Source organism: Eumetopias jubatus, unplaced genomic scaffold (genome assembly GCF_037043125.1).
Source record: "Eumetopias jubatus isolate StellerSeaLion01/CBP00866 unplaced genomic scaffold, mEumJub1_p1.0 scaffold_15, whole genome shotgun sequence".
NCBI classification, from domain to species: Eukaryota; Metazoa; Chordata; class Mammalia; order Carnivora; family Otariidae; genus Eumetopias; species Eumetopias jubatus.
The window spans coordinates 6,779,394-6,787,470 of NW_028274821.1; the positions used below are offsets into that span (position 1 = coordinate 6,779,394).

At 49.5% G+C, this 8,077-nt stretch overlaps 1 non-coding gene across 1 annotated transcript; it reads right to left on the bottom strand.

Annotated features, from left to right (window-relative positions):
- Positions 1 to 333: 333 nt before the first annotated feature.
- On the bottom strand, positions 334 to 444 carry LOC114219822 (U6 spliceosomal RNA). The gene has a single exon (XR_003611468.1). It is a non-coding gene; the product is annotated as a U6 spliceosomal RNA (small nuclear RNA).
- Between the last annotated feature and the right edge of the window lie 7,633 nt (positions 445 to 8,077).

Below are 8,077 nucleotides of genomic sequence, written 5' to 3' on the forward strand. Positions count from 1 at the left end.
TGGAGGGAAATTTCCAGTGATTTCTGGGAACACTTAGTAACTTCTGTGCTTACATATGTTTGGTGTGTAAAGGCAAGTGCTTACCCCAAAGCTATTCATTCAGAAATTGACACAGTGAGTCTTTATATTTTTGTTTAAAAAAAGTATCCCATATTTTTCCTGATTTATAAAAATACCACATGCTGTCATAGAAAATTTGGAAAACACGGAAAAATATACATTACACGCAGTTAATTAGTTATGACAGGTACTCATACAATGAAATCATTGCATATCCAATAGATAATGGCAAAGCTCTTGGTGGTCATGCCTGATGTAACAAAATTATGGCTCAAAACTCTTTGTCTGTGTCCTTACGAATTTGCATGTCATCCTTGCGCAGGGGCCATGCTAATCTTCTCCATATCGTTCCAATTTTAGTATATGTGCTGCCGAAGCGAGCACTTGTCTGTGTCCTTAATATGTAACAGGGTTTAGTATTTCGAAGCTTTAACTCTCTCCTTTCTGCTACAACTATAGAATTTATTTCAATTCCTTGACTTTCCGCGTAAGGAAATCAAGAATCATAAACCTGATGACTATGTCATGGCTGACCACGTTGCCAGAGAGGTTTTTCAAAGAAGTCGAAGAGTGTGGCTGTTCTCCCGTGGCCCGCAGGAAATATTTAGAGTCATTTCAAACTCAACATGCCTGAAAACTGAGGTTTTCCCTAGTCATGCTATTCTTTTTTCAAAGAGATGAAGTAACGCTGTTTTTCTGGCTCACCAGACTTACAACATCAGTGACTCTCTCCTTCCCAACATATTTTGGGAGATAGGAATTCCTCCTTTAAACTCTCTCTAGGATTCCATCCTTTCCTCTTGCATTTCATCCCGTTACCTTAGGCCCCATCAACTGGCAGGCTGTTAGTAAGGAAGATCCATTGACGTCCATCCAGCTGCCTCCATCATTCCCTCTAATGTTCTAATGTGTCTTTACGCTTTATCAGTCCTTTTTCCAGAATGTGTGAAACTCCTCCTTGCAAATCTAAGCTCTTTGGCCTAATGCCACTCATCTAAAAATTATTATCTACTCTGTGCCAGGCACCGTGCTGGCAGGAAGGATACAATGATGCACTGACCAGCTCCCCTGCCCCACGGTGCCACAGTCTAGTGGGGGAGACAGATAACAAAGTGAACAACAAAATAAACGTATGACTTGTGCCAAGTGCCGAAGGAAATGACCACCGTGCTGTGCCCAAGAACCACGGTGGGGGGATGGTTACTGGGTGCTAGGAGATGTGTAAATTGGTGGGGGTGGGGGCGGTGAAAGAGGAAATGGGGAGATCAATAAAGAGGCTCCTGTTGGGCAGCCGATGATGATGGTTTGGACTATCGTGGTGGCGGTGAAGAGAGGAGACACAAAGGGGAAGGGGGAGGGCTGAAACGAAGATCACATCCAGCTTTCTGGTTTAAACAATTGGGTAGGGCGCCTGGGTGGCTCAGTTGGTTGGGCGACTGCCTTCGGCTCGGGTCGTGATCCTGGAGTCCCGGGATCGGGTCCCGCATCGGGCTCCCTGCGCGGCGGGGAGTCTGCTTCTCCCTCTGACCCTCTCCCCTCTCATGCTCTCTCTCTCTCTCATTCTCTCTCTCAAATAAATAAATAAAATCTTTAATAAAAGAAAAAAAATAATAAAAAAAATAAACAATTGGGTAGATGGGAAGTTCCAGTTCTGAGATGAGGAATATGAGACAAAAGTAGATCTGGGAATTGAAAGCAAGAGTTCCATGGTGGACCTAACCAACCATCTAAGAAGGAAGAGCAACCAGCCCTGGAATCACCATAGTAACAGCCGCTGGAGAGCAGGCTCGCATGACCTTAAACCCAGCTGTCCCAGAGAGAATCCGATGCTTTGGGCAGCCAGTGGTCACACAGTGGTCATCCCAGCTGGGGATCCTGCCCAGAACAGCTTTGACCTTGGTCTGTTGAGTCATATTCTACCGCCTCCAGGGGAGGAAGAGTCTAGCCACAATTCTCCCCCAGCAGCACCTGCTCCTAACCACCTCCTCTCCCCTGGGGCTTGAGCAGGAGAGACGGAGAGAAGGGGACTTCTTCTGAGGACTCTCCCATCGAGCAGTGGCACCTTCTTTAGATTATCTGTAGAATAGAAAGCAGGGGATCAGAAGGGGATCTCCTCCCTCCCATCCTTCCACAATTTCCTTTCAATCAGGAGAACGTAGATCTGCCTCTCTCTGATCTGGAGGGGGTGCTCTACCTGCTACAAGCAGAGAAAGGCAAAGTCTGGTCACGGCCATCCTGGGACTGCGTCCTGGCATCCTGTCTAGTCCAGCCTTGTGGGCCAAAGCCTGTCCCATGGGTGCAGGACTTCCGGTTGGATGGCTCCCTGCCCCACTCCACGCAGACCTCCCTGGACAAGCTGAACCAGATCTGCCTCCCTGGCAGGAACACAGGTTGTGTGGCCTGCGGAACCTGCTCCTGGCTGGCTGCTCTCACCCCGGCCATCAGGGTGAGGCCCTTAACTTCCTGGAGAGAGACATTACTGCTACACCTGCTGGCCTTACCATTTCGGCTGCCCAGAATGTGCAAACTGTGTTCTCTGAGGCCCAGTGTTCAGTCTGCTCAGAGATCACGGGTGTTGCCTGTAGGTGGGGCAGGCTCGGTTCTCTGTCCAGGGGACAGCTCCTTCATGGCCAGAGCAGCCCTTCTTCCCAGGCTGGAGGAGGGAACATCAGACAAAGACAGGAACATTAATACTGGCCACCTGACACACACCTGCTCGGTGCTCCCCAGCCTCCGGGCCACTGACTCCATCTAGAGGTAGCCGTGGAGGTAACCCCTTATCAAGAGAACCATCGGACTCATGTGGGAGGCCTGGGAGGATGCCCTTGCCTGCCGTTGTGACCAGGAGCAGGCCATGAAGTCCTAACCTCGCTTGGCCTCCCACTTAATGACTTTTGAACTTGACTGTTCAAGGATGAAAAGAAAGGAAAAGGAGAATTGCATTTTCTCGCATTCCTTTGAAGCACTTCCATCTAGTTTATACTGGGTCGTTCAGAACTTAAAACTCAGCACTGAATCATGGAACACTACACCAAAAACACTGCGTGGAGTGGGGCAGGGAGCCACCCAGCCGGATGTAGTGTATGGTGATTAACATAACAATAAAAAATTTTTAAAAACTCAGTACTTATTTCTACTTGGTAGTTATTGTCCTTAATTTGTGTGATGCCTTTAAATTGTGCCTTCCCTGGGCACGTGACTGGCTCAGTTGGTAGAGCAGGCGACTCTTAATCTTGGGGCCGTGAGTTCAAGCCCCACGTTGGGCATGGAGACTAATTAAAATAAAATTAAAATTAAAACTAAATAAATTGTGCCTTCCCAATAAGATTGAGACCATGCCCCTTTGTGCTCGCCACTCTCTCCTTCGTTTGCCTAGAGCTGAAAAGGCAGCGAACCCCACCCCTGGCTCCCTGCAAAGGAAAACAGCTCAGCCCCTAGCTCTGGCCTTCCCTGATAGTCTTCCCTGGCCCCATGCCAGCCCTATCAGTTATTTGCACATGGATGCCCCTGGGGGGCAAGAGGGAGGCTGGAAGGGGGAGGAAGGGTTGTCCGTGGGGCCCCTGTCCCTTGGGAGAAAGACGTACTCAGCTCAGGAGAAAGACTCAGGCTTTCAGACTTTGGATTGTGAGGGAAGCGATTTTGAAAAGGTTAACCATGGGGGTACCTGGGTGGCTCAGTGGGTTAAGCGTCTGACTCTTGATCTCAGCTCAGGTCTTGATCTCAGGGTCTGAGTTCAAGGCCCCGTCGGGCTCCCTTGCTGGGTGTGGAGCCTACTTAAAATAAAAGCTTGACCATACAGGTATGTGACAGTCCGTAAAGAAAACCGGGAAGGACTACCAGAAATTACAGGACGGCTCCACCCTCTTGCTGAAATGGCATATTCTTTTGAATGCTTTGGGTAATTTCACAACACTCAGTGCTCCCTAGCAGCAGCTTTCCATCACTGGGGATGGAAAGGAGGGTAATCAGGAATATCGTTCCGTCTGCATTGCCAGCTCAGACCTCCGCTGTGACCAGCCTCTTTCCCCTTTGCTTATCCAAGTCCTCATCCCGTCAGAAATCAATTTATTCATGCAAGTGGGACAATGATAGGCAAATTGAGCCAGGAAAACAAATAATAAATTCAATTACGCAGCACTTGAGGCTCGAATTCCAGTAAAACAAAACTTCCCGTCTTCCTCCTCCCACTCACGCGAAAGCATTTACGTTGACACAGCGCCATCTGCTGGCATCCCGGACCCGTGCAGCTCCTCTCATCATTGCAGAGCACTAGCAGACCTACATGAAAGCGTGGCATTCTCCTGTCTAGTGTGGTGGTTAAACTTGGCACAAGTCAGAATCATCTCGGGGAATATATATATTTGTTTGTTTATTTATTTATGACAGTGAGAGCACGGGCAGGGGGAGGGGCAGAGGGAGAGGGAGAAACAGATTCCCCACTGAGCCAGGAGCCAGGAGCCCCACCTGGGGCTCAATCCCGGGACCCCGAGATCATGACCTGAGCCAAAGTCAAGACACTTAACTGATTGAACCACCGAGGCGCCCCTTGCGGAATCTTTCAAATGGAGACTCCTATAGGCTTTGCCCTGCAACAATTCTGAGTTGGTGGGTCTAAGGTAGGTCCCAGGAGGCTTTATTTTAAACAAACTTCCCGGGTGATTCTGAAGCAGGGAGTCCATGAATCGCATTTTGAGAAAAACTAATGATGGAGAAGTGATAGTGCAATTCACTCTTACAATGTAATTTGGTAAATGCCACAAAGTATAGACAGAGTCTACTGGGGACACAGAGAAGGGACATCTAATCAGACCGGGGAAGAGACTGGAAAAAGCTTCCCAGAAGGTAGGGCTCTAGACAAATAGAAGTTGACAAGATGAAGAGGGGAACAGAGGATCCAGACAGAGGGTGTGGCATACACAGAGGCAAGAGCGCATAAAACTGCTCACAGGTTGTGTGGGAAGCTGGAGCCAAGTGTGGTGGACAGTCAGAAAGGAAGGACCTGGAATACTAAAATCTCACTTTATCCTCAAAGCTCCGGGGAATGCAGACACTGTCTAAGCAGGAGAATGATGAGGCCAGAACTGAGTTATAGGAAAGCCCTTCTGGGAGCAATGCCTAAGGTGCAGGACCAAAGGAGGGGACGCATCAGGCAAGAAGTGGCGGGTCTCTGCGTGGAGGCTCTGGCACGGGGCAAAGAGGAGGAAGCAGACACAGGAAGAGCTAAGGGTGTCCAAACAGTAGAACCTAAAGACCAATACACTGGGCGGGGGGCAAGTAAGAGGACCTAAGGATGATGCTAAGGGTTTGGCTTGGAAGACCCGATGGCATCGTTTCCAAAGACAAAGTACACAGAGCCCGAGGCAGGGTTGGGGAGGGTGGGGTGGGAAGGAATAGGAGAGACACAAAAGGGAGGGAGGGCACGAAGAGTGTTCGTTATAGTGTAATTATCCCTGCCCTCCTCTGCCACTTACGGTGGATTTCTTAATCCCTCCCTAACCCCACTGTGCCTTGGATGTGTTTCATCTGTAAGGTAGGGACCGTAACAGTATCTACCTCATAGAGTTGTTGTGATGGTTACATGTATTAACACATGCAAGGTATTTAACAAAAGTGCCTAGCACATAGTGAGACTCAACCGGTGTTCTTATTTACTGTCAGATGACCAACTGATTGGGGTACACTGAGCCATTGCTCCCAATGCTGCGCTCTCTGTTTCAGAATTGTATATCCAGGGGCGCCTGGGTGGCTCAGTCGGTTAAGCCTCTGACTCTTGATTTTGGCTCAGGAGTCGTGAGATTGAGCCCTACGCTGGGTTCTGCACTGAGTGTGGAGCCTGGTTAAGATTCTCTCTCTCCCTCTGCCCCTCATCCCCAGCACTCTCTCTGTCTCTCTCTCTCAAAAAATTAAAAAAAAAAAAAAGTTTAGAATTGTACATCCATGTCCTTTGCTGAACGACTTCACAGGACCTCCCCCTAGCACAGAGTGTGTTTCCCTGTTCGGCATCCATGCCTGCTCTGGCCAAAGCAGCATGAGTGACACTGGGCCCAAGCAGAGGCTTTAAATGTGCCCGTGAGATTTGCTTTGCTCTTTTGTGCATGTGCCATTCAGCAGTCACGACCTCGGTGGCCACTGGGCCTGGAATGATGAAGACCACAGAGCAGCCCTGGCTTAGACCTGCAGCCTCAGCTTAGGGGGTTGGGGGGCAGTCAACCCACAGGCTCGTGAGCAAGAAAATCAATGTTCGCTATGTGTCACTGAGCTGCGAATGGTGTTGTTACAGAGCATTATTGCAACAACTGCAAATACACTGATAGAAGAAAACATTTTCTGGCAAATTTTTTTACACTTATTCAAAGACTCTGATGTCTCCCTACTAAACATCTCGAACTAGCAGCATGAGCTGCCTGGGGACCCTAGATCTCTGACAGGACACCAGGCTTTCTCAGCCTTTGTTTGTTTTTGTTTGGTTTTAGATTTTATTTATTTATTTGAGAGAGAGTGCACGAGTGGGGGAGAGAGGCAGAAAGATGGAGACAAGCAGAGTCTGTGCTGAGCAGGGAGCCTGACGCGGGACTCGACCCCAGGACACTGAGATCATGACCTGAGCCGAAGGCAGACGCTTAACTGACTTGAGCCACCCTCAGCCTTTGTTAAGAGCAATCATCATAGAGGTTTCCCAACTTGTAGCCGCCGAGGGGTGACTTTGGGTGTCTTCCTGTCCGCGAGAAGAGAGGTACTGAGCCGGAAGAGTGGCAGGTGCCCAACCCACTTCTGCTTATGCCTTTCCTTCCCCTTGGCCAAGCTCAGCTCATGGCCCTGACCACAGAGTGACCCAACAAAGCTAAATTTAATTATATGTTTGAAACCCAAGTGGTCCCAACTTGTCCTCCAAACATCCCAAGAACAGCAGTATTCCCAAGGCCATTCGCTGTGTGGAAAGGGACCCACAGGAGTGTTCAGGGAGCTCTGGGGTCTTTTTCCATTCCTCAGTTGTACCTGATAACCCTACTTTACTCTAGACAGCAGTGTGGAGAGAGCACTGAGTCAGGAGTCCAAAAAAATTGCTCTGCTGCCTACTTGGCCGATAGGGAGTATATCACTTAAACTGGCTGCCTCTCAGTTTTCTCTCTGTAAAATGGGGATGATCGGACCTGCCCTCCAACCCTTCCCTAGTTGTAAGGATAAAACGGAAAAGTGCTCTCAAAACCGTAAAGTGAGGGGCGCCTGGCTGGTTCAGCCGGTAGAGCGTGACACTCTGGAGCTGGCGGTCATGACTTCCAGCCCCACATTGATGGGGGAGATTACCTTAAAAATAAAATAAAATAGGGGTGTCTGGATGGCCCATTAGGTTGAGCATCTGCCTTCAGCTCAGGTCATGATCTCGGGGTCCTGGGATGGAGCCCCAGGTGGGGTTCCCTGCTCAGCGGGGAGTCGGCTTCTCCCTCTGCCCCTCCCCCGTCCCCCCCCCCCGCCCCTTGCGCGCTCTCTCTCTCAAATAAATTTTAAAAATCTTTTAAAAAGTAAAGTAAAATGTACGTTTTTTTAAAAAAAAAAACTTGTGAACTGAAATCTAAATGGTAATTCCTATCACCTGGAGCTTCATGGGGGGCTGGGGGCGCGGGGAAGCAGGAAGAATACAGGAACAGCACCTCCTTCTGTGCGTCTCAGGAACTACAGCACAACGAGGCGCAGCCTTAACGCCCCGGGAGGAGCCTGAGGCTCAGGCATCACCCGGTTTTCTCCTACTTGAGGTTCCCTCCATCAGTTGCTTTAAGACTTTCCTCCCCGTTTAACTTGTACCACTCGCCCTCCCTTCCCCCAGTTTGACCTCAGTCTGGGCACGGGACCGTCCCAGCCGAATCCTCCACCTGAGCTGCGAGCATTTCTTACCCAGCAGCCGGGCTCCGTGCCGCCGGGTGCGCCTTTCCCGGAGGGAACTCGTGACAGGTGCAGGACACATTAGGTTCTAGCAGAGTTCATCTTTTCCGGTGTTTTTTTTTTGTTTTGTTTTGTTTTG